This window comes from Dermacentor albipictus, chromosome 1 (genome assembly GCF_038994185.2).
Source record: "Dermacentor albipictus isolate Rhodes 1998 colony chromosome 1, USDA_Dalb.pri_finalv2, whole genome shotgun sequence".
Taxonomy (NCBI): Eukaryota; Metazoa; Arthropoda; class Arachnida; order Ixodida; family Ixodidae; genus Dermacentor; species Dermacentor albipictus.
The window spans coordinates 472,510,878-472,530,517 of record NC_091821.1 but is presented as its reverse complement, the minus strand read 5'-3'; the positions used below and the strand labels follow the sequence as shown (position 1 = coordinate 472,530,517).

General features: G+C 50.2%; 1 protein-coding gene across 3 annotated transcripts in view; it reads right to left on the bottom strand.

Annotated features, from left to right (window-relative positions):
- The window catches only part of Mct1 (Monocarboxylate transporter 1), a 190,408-nt gene that overhangs the window by 84,747 nt on the left and 86,021 nt on the right, over positions 1–19,640 (bottom strand). For all 3 annotated transcript variants that reach the window (XM_065440701.1, XM_065440700.1, XM_065440702.2), the window contains exon 2: positions 18,044–18,243. The gene's annotated coding sequence lies outside the window, so the exon portion shown is untranslated. The remainder of the gene's footprint in view (positions 1–18,043; positions 18,244–19,640) is intronic.

Sequence of the window (19,640 nt, the reverse complement as noted above, 5' to 3'; positions counted from 1 at the left end):
CGAGTGCTCACAACAAACGCGACTGTTCTCGCACGACGACGTCCGGCGAAAACGCGTGACACATCTCACCCCAGTCGGGAGCGACACTCTCTCCCGGTGGGTCGGCGGATCCTGTTTTTCAGGTGGCGCGTCGCTGCTTTTATAATCCCCGAGGAACCATTGTCACTCAAACGGCCCAATACAAAGTCAGCACACGACGGTCGTCCGAGGGGTCCAACCAGCGACCGCGCTGGCCACCCGGTTCAAAGTTCGCGCGCGCGGTGGCCTCCAGGCAAAGGGAGGTGCGGCGCCGGGCTGTCTGGCACACGCGGACACGTCCAAACATGCGGCTCGCCGAGGCTTCTCCCGCAGGATCCCGCTGCCTGACGGCTCAGCATCTTGACTTGTGAAGGGAGAATTAGGGCGCTCGCAGGATAGATTCTGCATCTTGCAGATTCGGAATCCGGGATTGTGGTGATGGCACAACAGCATCCCCGCCCTCAGATAAGGCGCCGGGAAGACGAGCTGCCTCCACGTGGCTCGGATGCCAGGCGCGCACGTTCGTCAGGCTCGTCCAAGTTCACGTCCAGTGTCGGGACGCCAGGTAACTTCACGTGCCCAGGTCCGACTCGCCAGGACAGGAGCTCTGCTCACCGCGTCGTCGCCAAGGCACCTTGACCAGCTCCGCTCGGGTCGTTCCTAAGACCTTGCTTCTCGCCACTGGTCCCGCTTGGTCGTTCTGCAGCTTGCAAAACCGACCGGCAAAAGGCAACACCCAACACGAACAAGTGCCCTCTGTCTCCCGTCAAACACCAGACAAGGCCATAATTCAAATCAACCTAACTAAATTGCTATCCCTCTTTTTGCTCCCGCTGCAACAAGAGGCAGGTGTACGATCTAGCACACAAGGCTCAAACAATCAGTTTTCAAATCAACAACACAACAAAATAGAAACAATTATTAATCAGCAATAATAATTACAAATAGAATGGTCCCCTTGAAATCACTTGGACCGAAAACATACTTCTGAGGAAGCAAATGAGGTCATTCATTTTTCCCGGCGATATTTTCGCGGAATCCGAAGCTGCTTATATTTGCGACCCTGCTTATCCGTGTAGCGGCGGTACGATAAGCCAGATTCTTTGCCAAATGAAACCCCCTTTTTTTTCACTCCCCGTTTGACGCTCTTCCTCAGATCGGCTAGTGAACAATCTTCCTGTTGCTCGCGAATCCGAGTTTCCCTTTCAACTGCAGCCTGCTCCTGCCAGCTGGCGGAAACCGGAGCGAGTGTGGAGCCCGCGTCGCCTAATTGCGGCGTCGTGTCTATATCGCGGCTAGCACTGCACGCGTCACTCCCACTCACTTCCAGGACCCGCTCGTCTAGGCCAGCGTCCGAGCTCTGCCTCTCCCGTGACTGCTCGCCACTCAAGTTACCTTGATCAGTCCGTGTGCCGCACCGCCTTTCGCTCACCGACGCTAAGTCAAGTTCCCTCGACAGCGGGCGCGCTTTGGATCGCGTGGGGGCCATGTACGCCACGTCGGCAAAGAATGATTTGCCCTGATCCCTCAGCAGCTGCTCCGAGCTATTTGAGAAGAGGTAGGAAAATTGCTCCGGGAGGGCGGCTGACACAGCGGCTTCGGTGTTAAGTTTCCCAAATTCTCCTTCAATGATAACCGTTGCGATCGGTAAACAGACACTCTCCTTCTCGGCCACTTGCCGTATCCTAACGCACTCTCCCGTAAAATCCCTCGAGGAGACGAAAGACGGGTGAACAACGTCCATAGTTGCTGCAGAGTCCCGCAGTGCTCGGCACTTCTTGCCGTTTACCTTAATTTCCTGCACATAGGGCTCCAATAGACGTATGTTCTTGTGAGTTTCCTGTATCGTTGCAAAAGCAATTCTCTCTGGGCAGCTTGCAGCGATGTGCCCTTGCTTTTTGCAATTGTAGCAGGTTAACGGTTTCCGTTTTTCAAAAGAACGCGTCATTTCGTTTCGCTGTTTCGGACCATCGTCATCATTCTGAGATGCATTCTGTCCATTCCTTACAGTTTCTTTGGGAAGGGACTCGTCTTCCCGAAACTCGCGACGCGTGATTTCCTTCCGTTCGTCGGGCTTCCCGTAAAACCCATCTCTTCTATCTGCTTTTTCTATGCGCACTGCCTTGCTGTGCAAGCTGCGGCGGGTGTAATACTCTTCCGCTAACTCTGCTGCCTTGTTTAGCTTAACCTCCTTTAGCCTATCTTGCAGCCAGAGCCGGACATCCTCATCAATGCAACGGTAGAACTGCTCCAACGCGATGCATTCGACAATTTTGTCGCGGTCGTCGAAAACCTCTTCGCCCTTCAGCCATTCCACCAGGTCGGCTTTTAGACGAAACGCGAAGTCAACATTCGACTCCTTACCCTTTTTTGCATACCGGAACCTCTGCCGGAAAGCTTCGGGCGACAATTTGTACTTCCGCAGTAGCGCTTCCTTCACATCACTGTAGCTCTCAAACGCCTCTTTCGATAAGCAAGTTATTACGTCTGATGCCTCCCCAGGAAGCAACGCTAACAGATTCTGTGCCCAGAGGGATCGCTCAATGCTATTCCGTTCGCACACGTGCTCAAATTTCACGAGGTATTTGGCCATATCCTCTCCGACGACAAAGGGTGGAAGTTGATCGCGTATTCTTGGACCGTTAGAAGTGAGACTAGGCGCTGGCGAGTTATTTCGGGTCTCCAACTCTTTCATTTTAAGCTCGTGCTCACGAATCTCTCTCCTTTCCTCCACGCAACGTTCCTTCTCCCTCTTTTCCTCCTCGCGACGTTCCTTTTCTCTCCTTTCCTCCTTTTCCTCTTCGCGACGTTCCTGTTCTCTCCTTTCCCGCTCGCAACGTTCCTTCTCCTCCCTTTCCCGACGTTCATTGATATCCGCCCAGGCCTCTGCGGCTTCCTCCGCCGTTACGTCCCCAGTCCTCATGACCTCAAGGATCGCATTCTTTCTTTTAGTTGAGCCCAACTCAATGCCCAACTCCTCACAAATTTCGAGAAGTTCCTTCACCTTGTACTTCTCCATCGTTCACACTGTCCTCCTGCTGTTTACCCTTTTTGAATATACCTGCCGTACGCTACTATAACACTACTAGTAAGACATATGCAAGTATTTCACACACTGCCCTGTTTACCCCCTCAGCATCCCCTGGTTTTCAAAACACTCTTACTAGGCTTGAAACACACAAGGTTATCACAATGCAACACCAAATCCTTCCCTAAGCTACTATAACCTGTGTCAGAGAAAGTCTGGTGTTTGAGGTAAACTTCAGGCACTCACCGCGCCGAGGTAGCTGATGCCGGTCAATCCCGTAGCTGCCATCCAGTGTTACGAACTTGCACCGCTGCACCACGATTACGGCTTTGTGGTCCCGTAGCGCTCGTCACCCGTTTCGTGACAGAGCGTTGGTAGCGAAGACTCCGAGCCTGGCGTCGATGAGAATAACAAAAGGGACTTTATACATTATATACAGGTTATCATACAGGGCATGAACGGGTCGGCACTGGGGCCGAGTGCTCACAACAAACGCGACTGTTCTCGCACGACGACGTCCGGCGAAAACGCGTGACACATCTCACCCCAGTCGGGAGCGACACTCTCTCCCGGTGGGTCGGCGGATCCTGTTTTTCAGGTGGCGCGCCGCTGCTTTTATAATCCCCGAGGAACCATTGTCACTCAAACGGCCCAATACAAAGTCAGCACACGACGGTCGTCCGAGGGGTCCAACCAGCGACCGCGCTGGCCACCCGGTTCAAAGTTCGCGCGCGCGGTGACCTCCAGGCAAAGGGAGGTGCGGCGCCGGGCTGTCTGGCACACGCGGACACGTCCAAACATGCGGCTCGCCGAGGCTTCTCCCGCAGGATCCCGCTGCCTGACGGCTCAGCATCTTGACTTGTGAAGGGAGAATTAGGGCGCTCGCAGGATAGATTCTGCATCTTGCAGATTCGGAATCCGGGATTGTGGTGATGGCACAACAATGGCCAGCGTTAGATGGGCACTACTGCCGCTCCGTGTTCGCTACTCCGCTTCCGCATGACGTATAATGAAGGACAGTTGACGCGATCCTAACCATGCCCCATAATCTGTGAGCAACTACTGCGAAAGTGAAGCCCTCTCGATGACCCCTGGTTTTTGGCCGTCACTGGGCTGGCATTCAGAAAACACAGCAGGCCATGACTCAGACATCTCGACGTGTCGGTTTATCGACTGATATTCATAAATGCCGTTGGAAAAACAGTTACGTGCCTCCTTTTTTTTTAAAATATTCTTACGGGGCACCAACCTGACCCGATGATAAATGTGAAATCCAACCCACGCGTGAAAAAATGTGAAACCTAACTCATATTACAACGTGGGATAAGCACACTTGATAGCCGTACGGTGACTCTAAGAGTTTTGGGTCTGCGCTCTGCCATACCAGACATCGCTGAAACCAACCACTGCGCATGCTCAGTCCCGGTGTCTTATCCCCGATGCTTGGTTTATATTCGAGCCGCATCCAATGCTGTTCGCTTGTTGCGATGCATCTTTACCGAATGAAATATTTACCGTATGAGCGTCGCACAATAAATGCAGTAAGCCCTGTTTTTCGTCTCGTGCCCGTCACCCGTCTACCTAACCGAGACGTCACGGAAAATCGCATGAGTTTGTTGGAGTAGCGTATTGCCTTCTATTATTGAGAAGAAAATATTTCCAGGAAAAAAGTATTGAATAGCATGCGGTGTTGCTCTGCGGCGTTGGATAGCATGTTTCTTTGACAACAATTCGGACGCCACGGCTGCATGTGGCTGAGTCTTTCAAACGGCGCCGTTTGAGAAGTATGAGAAGTAAATATCTCGCGATTTTCTCGAGTCGCTGCGACTTCGGCGTTGTGACCTCGCTTTCAGCTCTCATTCCGAAACGAAAGTTGCCTTAGGTCTCTTTACAAGTTGGACACAAAAACGACGAAGCTCAATGTCGCGATCGAAAGGAACTAAATTAGATTTCCCCCAGAGAAGTACGCCGTTACAGCCGGCATCTTTACTCTGCCACAGCAGACAATGCCCTTTCCCTTCCCTATTCAGAATAGCACGTATACTGTTATATCTAGAGGGGGAATTCCCCATGCCTTCCTTAACGGACCTCTTCTCTGCTTTCTCTCTCTCTCTCTCTCTCTCTCTCTCTCTCGTGCGTGCGCCAAACCTAAAAGGGAAACGCTGTGTTTGGAGTCGCGTAGGCAGCAAGGTATTTCTCGACAACACGACTAAGGATGCCGAAACATCTCTTTATATAGCGTGCTTGCCGAGACTAATAACAGCTTTCGTAATACGAGTATTGCGAGCGCGCTGGTTTATTTCGGGATGAAGCCGTAGTGAATGCGCCATATAGGCAAGCTGCTGCGCGCGATTTGGCTTCCGAGTCGATCGAGGAATCTCGGAAGCGGTTTTTAACTCTTTCAAGCATTGAAGGTTGTTTCACTCATTCACTCAAATAATTTTATTGAGCACCCTGCGAATTGGTGGGGTGGGCCTGGACCCCGCCTAGGTTTCGGCCAAGGGTTGTTGGCCCTTGTCGGCTTCCTCGGATCGCCGGAGGGCCCAGAGTTGGTGGCGCGGATCCGAACTGAGCAGCGCAAGACTCCCAGCGCGCGCGGAGGCTGTCGCTGTTTGAGGCTGCAACACCGTTATCCTGTATTATATCCGTACATTCCCATAGGATATGCTCCAGGGTGGTTCTAGAGCTGCAATGTCTTCACTTGTCAGTCGTGTATAAATGTGGGTGTATTAGGAGCATGATAGCTGGACTCGGATAGGATCTGATCTGTAACTGCCGCCAATCGACAGACTGACATTTGCTTAATTTTGGATGCGGCGGTGAGAATGTGCGCCTCTGCAATCTATGGTGTTGTGTAATTTCATGAAATCTGGTCATTCGACCACCCCACTCCCACTCGTCGGTGAGGCGGGGCTAACCGAGGCTCGGTCCGTAAGCTCTCAAGCCATGTGGTGCACAGCTACCGTTTGGTATATATAGTGTGGGAGTGCATGGGTGACCAGGTGAGATGGACACTTTTGTCATGGTTATTAGCTAATTTTAGGAGTCGCAGTACTTCTGGCGAGATTCGACCGTTGGCGAAGTTTGGTAGAGCCGTCTGTGAATCACTGATGATTATGCCCCATTGTGTTTGTGCTATGGCTAGTGCGACAGCTATTTCCTCTGCGGTTTCTGCGTGTAGCGTGTTAACCGTAGCGTTCGTCATGCATTTTCCCTCGTAATTTATCACCACTGCTGTGTAGGCGCGCTTGTGTCTGTATCTAGCTGCGTCTACACATGTGGTGTACTTGCTGTTACCGAATTTCTTCAGTATATTGCGTGCTCTGCTTTCCCGCCTACCCTGATGGTGGGTGGGATGCATGTTCTTTGGTATTGGAGGGACAATTATCACGTCTCTGATGCGTCTGGCCATATCTACTTTGACGAGAGAGCAAACCGCGGGAGCATTCCTTAAAACCAGATAAAATACCCTGTGCTATACTATATACTATGTTCCCGGGTGAAAGCCTTAAAAAGATAACAAAAATTGTCAACAAACCTAAACACACGGACCATATGATCGCTGTTCAAGGATGTGAAAATGAGGTTGTCATCTTTTGTCAGGAAAATATCGCATAGCACTGGGGCAACGCTAGACCCAATACAAATCCCTTTCTTATGTAAAAAAAAAAAACTCGACCAGGGTAGATTCTAAATAGGACAGCAATTAACAAAAACGCCCCCATGCTCATGCCTACCAGGTTTTGAAAACGAACCTCTCCACTAAGTTCAATCGCTTCATGCACCGCCACAAGCAATTCATCGTGGGGAATTGAGTATTAATTGAGTATTCGAGCTGGTACCCCATTTTTTAATTTCATCATGCACCAATTGGCCCAAGAGCTTGCGCTCATGCCAGATCTCTAGGTAGCTAGAACGTTTCCCGCTTCTCATTAAATTGACAATCTTTCTTGCATCGTTTTCCCAACGCATTAGCCGCGGACAACAGAATAGACGCGCACACAGCGCTCAGCTAACAGCGAGACTTTGTTTTCCTGAACGCGGGTATAAATGCACCTTGCACCACGAAAGCAGGGAAAGACCACATAAGCGAGGAACAACAAATTCAACCTGCAAAAAAACAAAAAAAGAACATCCCGCCGCACATCTTAATTATTTCAAAATTTCTTGCACTTGTGGTATAAAGTTCTGTCCGTACAGCAAAGCTGCTGTCGATGTTAGACGACGTTGCGCAAGCACCACCGCCACAAGCGACGCATGTCACGCGCACAAGCACGTGTGCGGAAGTGCAGCACACAATTAATTGAACTCCTCAACGCAAAATGCGTCAGAAAATTCGTAAAGTACGACTTGCACACAACCTGCAGAGATGACAGAAGCGGATTGTAACTCGAGTATATGAGAAAACATGATTCTGTTACACGGAAACTCAATCACAAAGCCTTCCAGCTGCCGTTTGTTTTTGGGTGAGCACACCCCCAAAAATCCCGACCAACGAGAGGCAACAGCTCCGATGTAAAAGAAGCCGGCAACCACAATCGCGACCATGCTTCCCCAAGGTGCGTGCAAGAACAACCACGTCAACGCTATACCTACGTTTTCAAAGGCGTTTGTTTAAGCGCCGCCCCGTTTCAACTACACACTCACCATTAGACGATAACGCAACACATTAAACTATGCCTTCACCACGCGGCACGAACTTGTCTTAATTGATGCTTGGTGGTATCTTTTTGTCTAGGGGCTGAGGTAACAATGACATGACGGGACTTTTTTTTCTTTTTTTAGTTTTACAGCTGCCGAAAAACGCGGCTTTCACAATGTTCGCACCTTTCACGACTTTAGAATATGCAGCGCCAACTATAGCCTAACACTCAACTTTGGTGAATATTTCTTGCACTCGGTAAAAAAACCACCAGTGGTAACGTTCACCTTCAAACCAGGCAATTGCAGGTCTGCTTTCTAGCAGCAAGTGCGTCCGCGAAAGACGAATAAAAAGCGAAATGCACCAAAGGGCGAAAGGGGGCGTTGGGGTGCCCCTCCAATACCATGCAGCGCCAAACATTGGGCATCTGCTGGTGCACACCGAAGCTGGTGTGTGGCGGCGCGGTAACTTCATTATACCTGCAGCATCTCGCCGCATTCTTTTCCCGCGTATTCCCAGGAGCAGCGGAAAGCGCAAAGCAACGGCCCCACTGCAGGTACAGACGTGCAAGGCGCAACCACGGAGGAGCGCGAACAACACCCGGGATCCCGGGTCGCGAGCCCGTGGCCACCGCCTGCCGCCTGGCATCTCGCGTGACGTCAAAGTGACGCACAACGGCCACGTGACCGGGATCGGGATCCGCTCCGCACTCTGGGCCAACGCGGCGGCCCGGGGCGCCGGTCGCGCTGCTACTCGCTGCAACTGGGAGCCACGGCCGTGGTTGTTGAGCGTGGTGGCGAGCGCGAACAGGCTGAATCAGCCCTTCGCGGGCTTCTTTCACGCACGGAAAAAAAAAAAAACACTTTTTTATGTAGCACGTATTGAACGAGAGAAAGCTTTATCGGGAGTTTTTCGTGTTGCTCTAGAATTGTATCATTGACACTTTTCATCTATCATAGCATTGGAGAAGTTCATTAATTAATTACAGCTAATTATGCAATTAGTCGGAATGCAAAAAATAATCCGCTGACCTCTTAAGCAACCGCAGACAACGTCACCTCGGTTCTGTCCAGCTACGTGGCATTTGCGTATCTTTATATCTTGGTGCGTTATGGATGGGACTCCCTGCATATGCACTGCAGACGGCACGCAAGTCCGAAGTGGCAGGATTCGAGGTCGACAGGACGAAGGTATGCATGGCTGGCCCCGGTCGCGTCCCTCAGGTTGTCTCTCGAAAGACGGTCAGCTGCGCTTCGCTGGAGTGCAATATCCGTATTCTGCATCCTTTTCCGTACGTTCACATATTCGTGAGAGACGGGTGCTTCCAGCTCGAGGGAACTGCAGGCGCTGACTCACATCCGGACTCGCAGTTTCCAGCACAGAAATTTAATGCTAGAGGAAATTCTGGCACCGCGTTCGTTCAGCTGACGTGGGCCTATCTATAGACCGTGGGAATGATGGTTAGTAAATGAACTTGTGTAACGTTGATCCGTGCTTGTGCTTTCAAATATCTTGCCGTGTTTATTCTAAGTTGCAAGTTACCGTGATTTTTCCGTTTAATCTTTGGAGCGCTCACGGTTTTCTAAACACATCAAGGCAATCACTTTCTGCGCACATGCATAGTCATTGCGAACTGTTGCATACGTAATGTGATCTTCGGTGAAAGTTATGAAATCGAGAAGCAACAAAACAGTTAAAAGCCAGAAAGACCACGTATAGGCAAATTCATCTACCATACGCATCTCCAATTCTGGCATTACAGCCATAGTTGCAGAAGGCGCTGCACACACTGTCGCCAGAATTCCCTCTGCAAATTTTCTTATTGAGCTCTATACGGTTTCCTGCAGCTGTCATTTCCTTCTGTCAATGGCACCGCGCTGGCGTCGCATTTAGTTCTTCCTCCTCGCTTGTGTCGGCCCGTGTTCTGCGGGGCATCTGTGATTTGTCGAGTGGGATGCCTCAATTGCTGTCATTGGAGGCTGCCTTCGCGTAGCATCGTGGCAAGCGATTCACTGTAGGGTATGCGATACAACCTTTACAAAAATGCTTCAAACCACCCCGAGAAACAAAGGGTGTCATTTGTACTTAGATTTTGTTAGTATAGCGAATTGTTTCCTTCGGTGAGTTCATTTCAAAATGCACAAGCATTTCTATGCCTACCCAACGATAAAACCTGTCCGTCCCTCCGTCCGTCATGTAAGACAATCGCTTTCAAGATAGGGCCCGAAGCAGCAAGCGAAATGACCTTCGTACTGCGTCTCGCTTCAACGAGAACTAAGCGGCGAGAACACAGCGCGCACGAAGCTATCAGCACTCGGCGCTCTCTGTCCCCATCGTAGATCGCTTTCAAGATAGTACCCGCACGGCTGCGCCTTACGTAGCCACCGCCGCACACGGTTGATCACGGCTGATAACAGGTCGCATCGAGAGAAGGAAACGTCATCGACCACGTCTACGTACGAGGTCTACCAAACGTGGTGGACTTCCGTCAATTACGTCACGTACTACAGCACGCATCGGCCAGTGCTCATCTTTCACGAAGCGGCGCCATCATCCAATTTGAGGATAAAGCAGAAACGCAACAAGAACAACCAAACAAGAGAAACTGTACATAATAAAATTTGTATATATGTTTCCTTCATTTACAACATCTCTCTCGTCATTTCATCGCACGCCCATATTCCCCGGGAGTTATATATAAAATGAGTGACCACTGCTACTACTCGCCTCTTCGTCGTCTCATACGGGTGTCAGTTAACATTTCAGCGTAGCAACCGCACCTCTCCGTTTCGCAATTCATTCGCGGTGTTTCTCTCAATTATGCCAAACATAGCAGCATACAACGACAAAACAGCGGGTGATTAGTGGCAAATGATTACTCATAATTTAGATAACTCCCACAGAAGATACTACATGTAATGTTTTTCAAATGTTGACGATCTTTTCAATAAACCATACCTGGAATTTGGCGCCTTTCCTGTACACTATGTTTCTTGGAGTCGTCTTTTAGCACTATAAGATGTATTTATGCGTCATTCGTATACCCCTTATAGGCACACTGTATGAGATGTCGTCAATGATTGCGTCAAAGCTATAGAATTTTATTGAAAGACGCTATACTGCAAGAAATACATCGCGGTAAAATCATTTCTAGATTTTCTAGTGAGTCCTCGTATTCAGAGAGTTATTAAATCTCAGATTAGCGCGCACTCAGTCATGTTACGCTTTTCTTTCATCAAAATCTTATGAAGCTGCACGCAGATCTGCTTTGAACGCTGTCCTGGTGGATAAGTGGAACTGTCAGTGTCTTTCATTATGCAAACAAAACATGAACGCAATGCTCCAGTCTTGTCGAAAATATACACCTCTCCCTCCAAAGTAAATTCTCTGAGAGCAGTGAGAGGTGATAAAACGTTTCCCTTGGAAAAATGATAAATGACATTTTGCTCTGTGGGAAAGGTGGTGCCAACGAATCTCCGCTGCGTGCAATTATTACCCTTCCCGATTGACCCACTGGTTGTGTGCATGTTCCTATTTCAGGTTCACTATTCAGACGCAAGTGCTAAATGCACGATCCCTTTGTAACCATCGTAAGTTAGGCACACGTAGGCAGGCGTTGGTCAACAAAGGCAAGGAGGTAAGAGTGCATGTAATGACGTCCACGGTGAGAGTGACAATCTATACGTAGTAACGAAACCAAAGATAAGCGAAGATCAGCTATAGGCGCTGCGTGGGTGCAGGAACGCACAGAAGTTGGTGTAAAAGGCAGCGAAATAGAAAATCTTTATGGGCATGGAATCTTCCGGACTTGCCATCCAACACCAATGCAACTCGTTTTCATAAACAATACACTCTAAAGTATTTTATGCACTATGGAGCTCCCCACGTTCCCCGACAATAATAGTAATTATTCTTTAATGCACTGCCCCTATTAAACGCTCTGCGCTCGCTACTTTCCTGTCAGGAACGCTATGTCACGCTGATGCGCGTGCATGCCGTTCGTGACCAGAAAATACCGGGCGCTCAGTGTTAATTAGAGGCAGGGAATAGAGGAAAAATAACGCGTTAATATTGCCAAAGGCCGAGCTAACTGCCCCAATGGGTGCAAATTTATCACAAATTGTACATAAATACATCGAAGGTTGAATGGCCTCTGCGACCTGCGTGTTTCCTACTGATGGGCCTCTGCCATTTATACTCTTCCGCGTCCACCTGCACAGTCTATACGCTCGACCATCCACGCCCGCAAGCTACGTCAGCGTGCATCCATCTCCCGCCGCTTACGTCATAAGTCGATGCGCTCGCGTATGATGTCGCAGGACTGGGTCCCCGGCGAGCAGTAAGGTTCGAACTGAGCGAAGGACAACGGCCACGACGTGGAGAGAAAGAGAGCGGCAACAACGAGTGCTGATCGATGTTCCGTTCTGGGAATAACGCGCTCGCCAGGCAGCAACACGAAGGCGGTGGCCACGAATCCGGGTCGACTTGGCGGCAAGACGAGTGCACTGACCTCCGGCGACATTTGGTGCCGCAAGATTTCGCGTTTATGTACGTTGCAAGAGGTAGGCTGGTCATTGGTCAATTGGTTCGTTGGTGCGTTGACCATACCGCAAGGATTGACGAGCAGCTCAGCGGTATTGGAACTTTATTCCTAACCAAAGTAAAACCAATTATGCACAGAAAACGGAGCGGAAGACGGCGGACGCCGAAGCTCCTTCGGGCGTATACGTTTTGCTGTGCCGTTCTGCTCGGCCCACGGCGTGCGCGCAGCTGCACAGAAGGAACGCACGCTCGGTGCTCGTGCGCGCACGGCATAACGCTCGTGCGGGCAGCGGAAGGCGTTGCCCCCGACTTCGTTGCGTGACGTCCGCTTATTAGCTCCGCCAGTTGAGAGACAAGGTCTTTCCTAGCGATGATGATGACAAACACGTTCATTGACAGGGAAGGGGGCCCTAGACCGGGGTTCTTATGTGACGTCTTCGGCGATGGCCCGTGTACCCGTCGGGTCAGTGCCCGGCGAGTTACCGCCGCTTTTCCTGTGGCGGTTAAGGTTCTAGCTTCGTATCGTGGACTGATCCCGGACATAGCTCAGCATAAAAGTGTGAGTCAATATGTGCTCTTCGTTATGACAAACAATATTGACACCAATCACAACATAAGGGAAATTATTTGTCCTTACTAACTGAACTAAAGAAAGGATAAATTAATGCAAATGAAAGTGGATAAAAAAACTTAGTGCCCTACCACCCTGTGAAAGAGGATGACCAGCGAAACTGTTTATGTGGGCCCCTTAATGGCGAACTGCACCTCCGCCGCGGGCCGGCGGGTTTTGCACTACCTTCGGAATCGGCCCACGTATGGGGAGTGTTTAACGCCGCCTGCTTGACCTCTGCCGCGGGTCGGGTTGGCAGTGCAACCCGACCCGCGGCTTCGCTGAACAGCTTCGCTGTAAAACAACTTGTCGCAGGTGGGGAACGATCTCTGGCACAGGACCGCTGGCACAACCGCCCGATGCCCTAATCATTAGGCCATGGGCGCCTGCCCAGCAAGCGGAATAAAAAATCCTCAAGCGTTTGCCGCGTGCAAGCCAGCGCGTTGAGGCGCTTAGCGCGTTTCATTGCAATATCATTTATATTGTTACGCGTAAAGGAGACCGTTTATCACCCCTACGGCTGAAGAGGGCCGTTTATTTTAGATCACGAAAATGAGCTCAAGAGCGGCCAGCTGGTTGAAGAACTCAACGCCGTCCACCGCACACAACCATGCGGTGGCCGGTTGCGCCACAGTTGCGGCAGTGCTCGATCTTATTTTTGAAGAGGTAGCACCTATAGAGTATACGGAGGAGTAGTAGATGTGCTCGAGCACCCAGTCTTGTTCGAAAAGGATGATTATAGACTCTGTCGAGCCCATGCGTCCACAGTCGAGGATGAAAAGGTTCCGTTCGTGATTGAGATGATCCTGGTTGTCTTCGTATGAGTGGGCGAGAGGGACCGTCCCCATGGACCACGCCGTGGGTGTAGTCTTCCTGGGGCGCTTGGTAGGAGTAGATGTCCTAGGCAGTGCCTTTGATGAGTACAGACTAGATGGCGAAGTAGTGGAGTCGGCTTAATTTGTGCGTCGGAAGTGTTGATGATACAGAGAAACTTGGAGACTGACATAGAAGCTTGAGAACAAGTTACGGACCGCGCAAAGAGCGATGGAACGAAGATTGCTAGGCATAACGTTAAGAGACAGAAAGAGAGCGGTTTGGATCAGAGAGCAAATGGGTATGGACGATATTCTAATTGACATCAAGAGGAAAGAATGGAGCTGAGCAGGGGATGTAACGCGCCGGTTAAATTCGCGGGAAATTCGCGGGCGCTAGTTGGAATCGGTTAGCGCAGGACAGAGGTAATTGGAGATCGCAGGGAGATCGCCTTCGTCTTGCAGTGGACATAAAACTTGATGATGATGACGATGATGATGATGATGATGATGATGATGATGATGGTGGTGGTGGTGGTGGTGGTGGTGGTGGTGGTGGTGGTGGTGGTGGTGGTGGTGGTGGTGATGATGCCTGGCTGACCTCTTGGCGTCCGAGGCGAACGGCTTGCAGAATGGCATCGCGCTGCGCAACACCGTTCACGGTCCGAAAGTTGAGACGAAGGATGATTGCATGATCGTTGATGGGTAGCTTGGGGTGGCGTAGGGCGGTGAGTTGGGGCGGCCGGGGCCGGTGCGCCGCCGGGGCTTGAGGCGTAGATGGCTGCTTACAGTTCTCGACTAGCGGCGGAATTCGGAGTTGTGGTGAGGCGCAGTTGCGAGTCGAGCTTCGATTGTCGTGCGCTGATTGCCAGAAGCTGGTAAAGGTATCTTCCGAGGGTAATATGTCTTCTGCATCTACTACAATGGGTTCCATGCCACTTTCGAGGCGCCGACGCGCCGTATGGTCCGTCTCTTGCAGCGTGCGGCGTCGGCGGCTGCTGCTACGTGAGGCTTAGCCTCGCAGCGTGGTGAGGAAAAGAGATGGACTTGCCTCGCGATGTGATGGTCCAAACCGGGAAAAGTTGGTGTCGGCAGGTTCCGGACGAGAAGCGGAGGCTGATGATGCCAAATTCAGATGGCTGGGATGAGTTGATCCGGTCGTAGAGGACAAAGCTTGCGGAGCACATGTGAAGCGCATCCGCTCTCCCCAAGAGACGTGAGCGTCCCGTCGTAGCGTGAGAGGAGCCTGACGGAAAACCGTAAGCGTTCACTCTTATCCAGATGACGCCGTCTTTTACCGCGATAAGCCATCATGAAACAGGGAAACGGGTAGCAGTTCCGTAATTCGGTGATTCCGTTACTCTAGCATCTGTTCACATGCGGTGGTGCTGCTTTCCTGCACTACGCGGCGGCGAGGAAAGCGAGGTTTTGTAGGGAGAGCTTCTGCCGCAGGTGTATGCGCTTGTGGCATCGTTGTCTTCAAAGTTCAATCGGACGTAGTTTGACTCTCGTCTAACTCGCGCGCTCCTGTCTAGGCGGCAGTTCAGACCGCCGTCGGAATCCGAAGCAAACCCTTCGCTTCGGCTGGCCAATGCTTAGAAAGCCGAAGCGTGCGGTGTTGCTACGAAGCAATGAACGAAAGCATAATCAAGAAGCCTCTTTCAGAACTCGCTCATCGTCGGCGCTTGTTCGAGGGGTGCGTCGGATGAGAGTTTGAGATGAAGGGGTCAGTGGAAAAAGATGTGAAACGTTCGCAGAAGGGGTGTGATTACTGAGGTGCTAAACGGTACGTGATGGTGAGATGGAGGCATGCGGACCGGTCGTCTAAGGGCTACGCTTGAGATGCGTCTTAGAAAAGTTATTTGCTTGGCACAGTGCATGATCCGCGTTGCCACGAGTCTGTCACTTTCACTTCGTGGCACGGCACTTCTGAGTACCAAGTGTTGGCTCCTTCTTGCTACCTTTCCGCTAACCTTGGCACGGGTAATTAATACAGTCACGGTCCTTCACGATAAAACTTCGTTTCAGCGATTCACACACACATGTAGGCAAGGCAACGAGCATTTCAGATCTCGTAGATGCAGTCTGCAACAAACTCAGACTCGTTCATCTTAACTTCCTCTTCGTGTACGCGATGGGCTGAAAAGAAGGCTGATTTCATAGCATTTTCCTGTAGCGGGATCCTATCGTGCGAGAAAAGTCAATAAAATTTGTCGGGCTTAGCATTCGTACGACATTTATTTGGTATTTCGTATGTGTCGTCCATCGGCCTATCTTACGGACAGATTTTCCCTTAGCCTTTCGCTAACTAAATAAATACATGGCGTCATTCGAAATATATCATGGAATAGTTCCTTTAAAAGGCCCCTGAAACGGTTCGGACAAATTTTGTAGGCGCGTAGGGTACAGCTTAAGTAGAACATTCGCACCACAATTTAAGTGAAATGTTACGTATTAATGGAGCTGCAAGCGATTAGAAGTTACCCTCCTCCCTAGCTATGCTTTTCCTCCTCAACTCGCTCGCCGAGCGAGGGGCTCTAAGCTCCGCCTTCACTGGTTCAGCGTCACGATGCGACGTCACATCGCTCACTTCCGGTTGTTTAGGAGCACGCCCCCTCCCGCGCGAGACCTCTCCGCTAGCCGCTTGGCCGTCGACCGAGAGCTATCGAAGCAGCGTGCGTTGCGAGCGTTCTGTCGTAGCGCCGAACGTGTCCGGTACTCCGCTAAAAATAGGCAAGCTAGTCATTTCGGCAAATGACTGGAGGCATAAACTCAAGCTGATGAAGGAACTTTAGCGTAGACGTACGTGAGCAGCCTGATCGGTCTGCACGGTCCAGACACTTGCTGGCGCAGCGCTTAACCAGTCAAACAAAGCGCTAATATTGCTCTAACCAAGTGTAAAGCATTTTAAACATTTATAAATCAACGTGTTGATGATTACACTCCTGCGAAAAATACACACCAGCAGCAATGAAGAATACACTTCGTTGCTGCTACTATGTATGGTTGAGCTCTGTGCCACCAGGTGGCTGCACCGTGCAGACCATTCGCATTTGCCCTTCTGCTCATCTCGTGACTCATCCCGGCACAGTCAAGCGGCCAGACCCTGTCCCCTTGCGCTTGCGTTTGCCCTAATACTGGACTCGCGAAACGGTATTGCGTTAGTAATCTTCCGGTGTAAAGTGGCGGCCACAAACGCGTGGCGCCGATCGGATACCGGCAGTCCCATGCGCAGCAGCCAGTTCGCTTGTATACTGCCTTGCAGAGGGACACGATGTCGCAGCTTGACATATTGCCAGTCGCTAGGTTTGCAGTCCACAAGGCAACAAAGTCGAATCATAGTGCTCGCGAAAAGACTGAGACCGACTCTGACCGCGGAGCTCTTGTCAAAATGGAGTACGTTGTAACACAAGCAGACGACACTTGCTGTGTGCCGGAAGTGCTTAAGTGTACTGAAAAATTGTTGTTGTGCATTCTCTTTATGTTGCTTTCTTTTTATAAAAACAAATGAACTAACATTCCAACTATTACGAAAATTATTTGTTTACCATACAGTTGGAAAAATTATCGACCACGCGCCCTGGTCAGCCAATCAGATAGCTCGCCCACGTGACGTCATATGGGTTATTTGCATCATATGGGTAGGGGCGGCTTAAAACTCCGCCGAGCAGTGCGCTACGATCGGCAGCGATATGTATTTTTAAAACCTTATAATAAATTACACGCTTTACGCAGAGCACTTAGATGCATCAATTAATGATCAGAAGGACCTACTCTAACGACTCAGTACGTTTGTAGAAAATCGCCAAAATCGTTTCAGGGTCCCTTTAAAGCAAGTATAGACGGTATTGTTTAATGAACCAACCGCTCGTCAGCATATTTATAACAGGCATATTTACACACGAGGTCTAATGTCACGTGGCCTGGATGAGACATTAAGACGACATAGGTGGACAGATATAGCCCTGCGGGCTCGCAGACGATTTCCAGAAAGAAATTCGTAACAAAGCTGGTGCACGAAGCCCACTGAGCTCAAGGAACGCGGAAATATACGAACAACCCTGCGAAAGGCGCAATGTCGAGGCACTGGGGCATGCCAATGATGCCACCTTGCTGCGAGCTGCTAGCAGCGCGTGTTGTGCCACCTTTCTCTTGATTGCTGGTGAAATAACGATTCAACAAGCTCTGCTCTGTTGACCAGGTTAAGTGAAGAAAACTGTAGTAGTAGCAACTGTGGTGTCCGGTTTGCTATTCTTAATTATATTTGCGCTAACATGGCTGCACCGATTATCAACAAGCATGCATATGAAGAAATTATTTTTTGTGTGGTTCTCGTGTCGGCCGCTATAAACGATTGGTTTATGTGTTCAAGAAGTGCCGCCACCGCTCACCGGCAAGTGGTGTACGATGCTAGGCCGCGTGTCAACGCAGTGGCCTGCGTTGCTTGTTGCTGCCGCGCCGTAGTAGTGTGGCGGTGCGCCGCCAGGTGGAGCGGGCGCCGGCAGCGATGCGGCCTGGGCTGGTGCTTGTGCTGCCGCCTCGAGCCGCCACGGCGAGGCTCGGCAGCGCTCAGGCCCCGGGGGCGCCCAGCCTGCAAAATACATCGAGGACAAAGAGACAGTGAGGCACAGGTCGATGAACGTCGAAGCACTCGGACCACTACAAGCATTTGCGTATAAACCATCGAAGTTGATTGTAAGCGAAGCCTGTACTGTTTTGCACTATGGTTGTCTCAGTGTTCTTTCTTGTCTAGTTCAAGCTTAGTCGTTCCTGTGCGGCTCTTGTACGACTATACCTCGAAGCATACATACATACATACATACATACATACATACACACACATACGCACACGCCGTGGTTGCTCAGTGGCTATGGTGTTGGGCTGCGGAGCACGAGGTCGCGGGATCGAATCCCGGCCACGGCGGCCGCATTTCGATGGGGGCGAAATGCGAAAACACCCGTGTACTTAGATTTAGGTGCACGTTAAAGAACCCCAGGTGGTCGAAATTTCCGGAGTCCTCCACTACGGCATGCCTCATCATCAGAATGTGGTTTTGGCACGTAAAACCCCACAATTTAATTTTTTTAATACATACATACATACATACATACATACATACATACATACATACATACATACATACATACATACATACATACATACATACATACATACATACAAACAAAGGCTATAATGCATCCACGAAGTGGCTCATATAAACATTGCGAGCTTAGCAGGTATGTCCCACTATGTTCTGCATAACAAAATATTTACGTCCTGCATAAAACCTGAACAAATAATGTTGGCTCACAGGAATCGCCAAAGCTTATCGATCGGTTAATATAATGGTTAATTATATTCCAGGAATTTTTTTATTTATTTTACTTTCTTTGATTTAGCCATTTGGTAACGGCTACTGGGAATTTGCCCGTTCTTGGCCAGTCCTCCAGAATGGGTAGTTCTTACAGTGACGCAAGAGGCACAGGATCCCTGAATGTTGCTTCATATCGTGACGTACCTTGTTGTGCATACACTTGTCATCGCCAAACTGCACGCATGGTCCTTAGATGTAAAGCGTTTAATTAACAGCTTTACTTAGGCTTTGCTTTACGTAGATTCCAACATGCGCGCTGCAGCTGCATATATTTAGAATTTATTGCTGTGGGTCTTGACACCGCAGCCAAGCGTCCCAAAGTGTTAACTCGCATGAAACCCGGTGAGGTAAGCAAAGAAAGCTTCAGCGACAGATGAATCCATGCTTCGGAGGCTAGCGTCTGCAGCAGCCGCACAGACAGCGATCAGCTCTCCGACTGCCGCGGCACACGGAACACGAGCTTTTCTCAAATTTCAGTTTTATTTGTTTCATCACCGGTGGTGTAGATATCTAGGAGTGGTTATACAGAAGGAGGTCCCGCAGTTAGAAACTGCAGCGGGACCTCTTGTTCTCACTTACACAAGGATGCATCAATAAAATGGCGTCAGTCGCA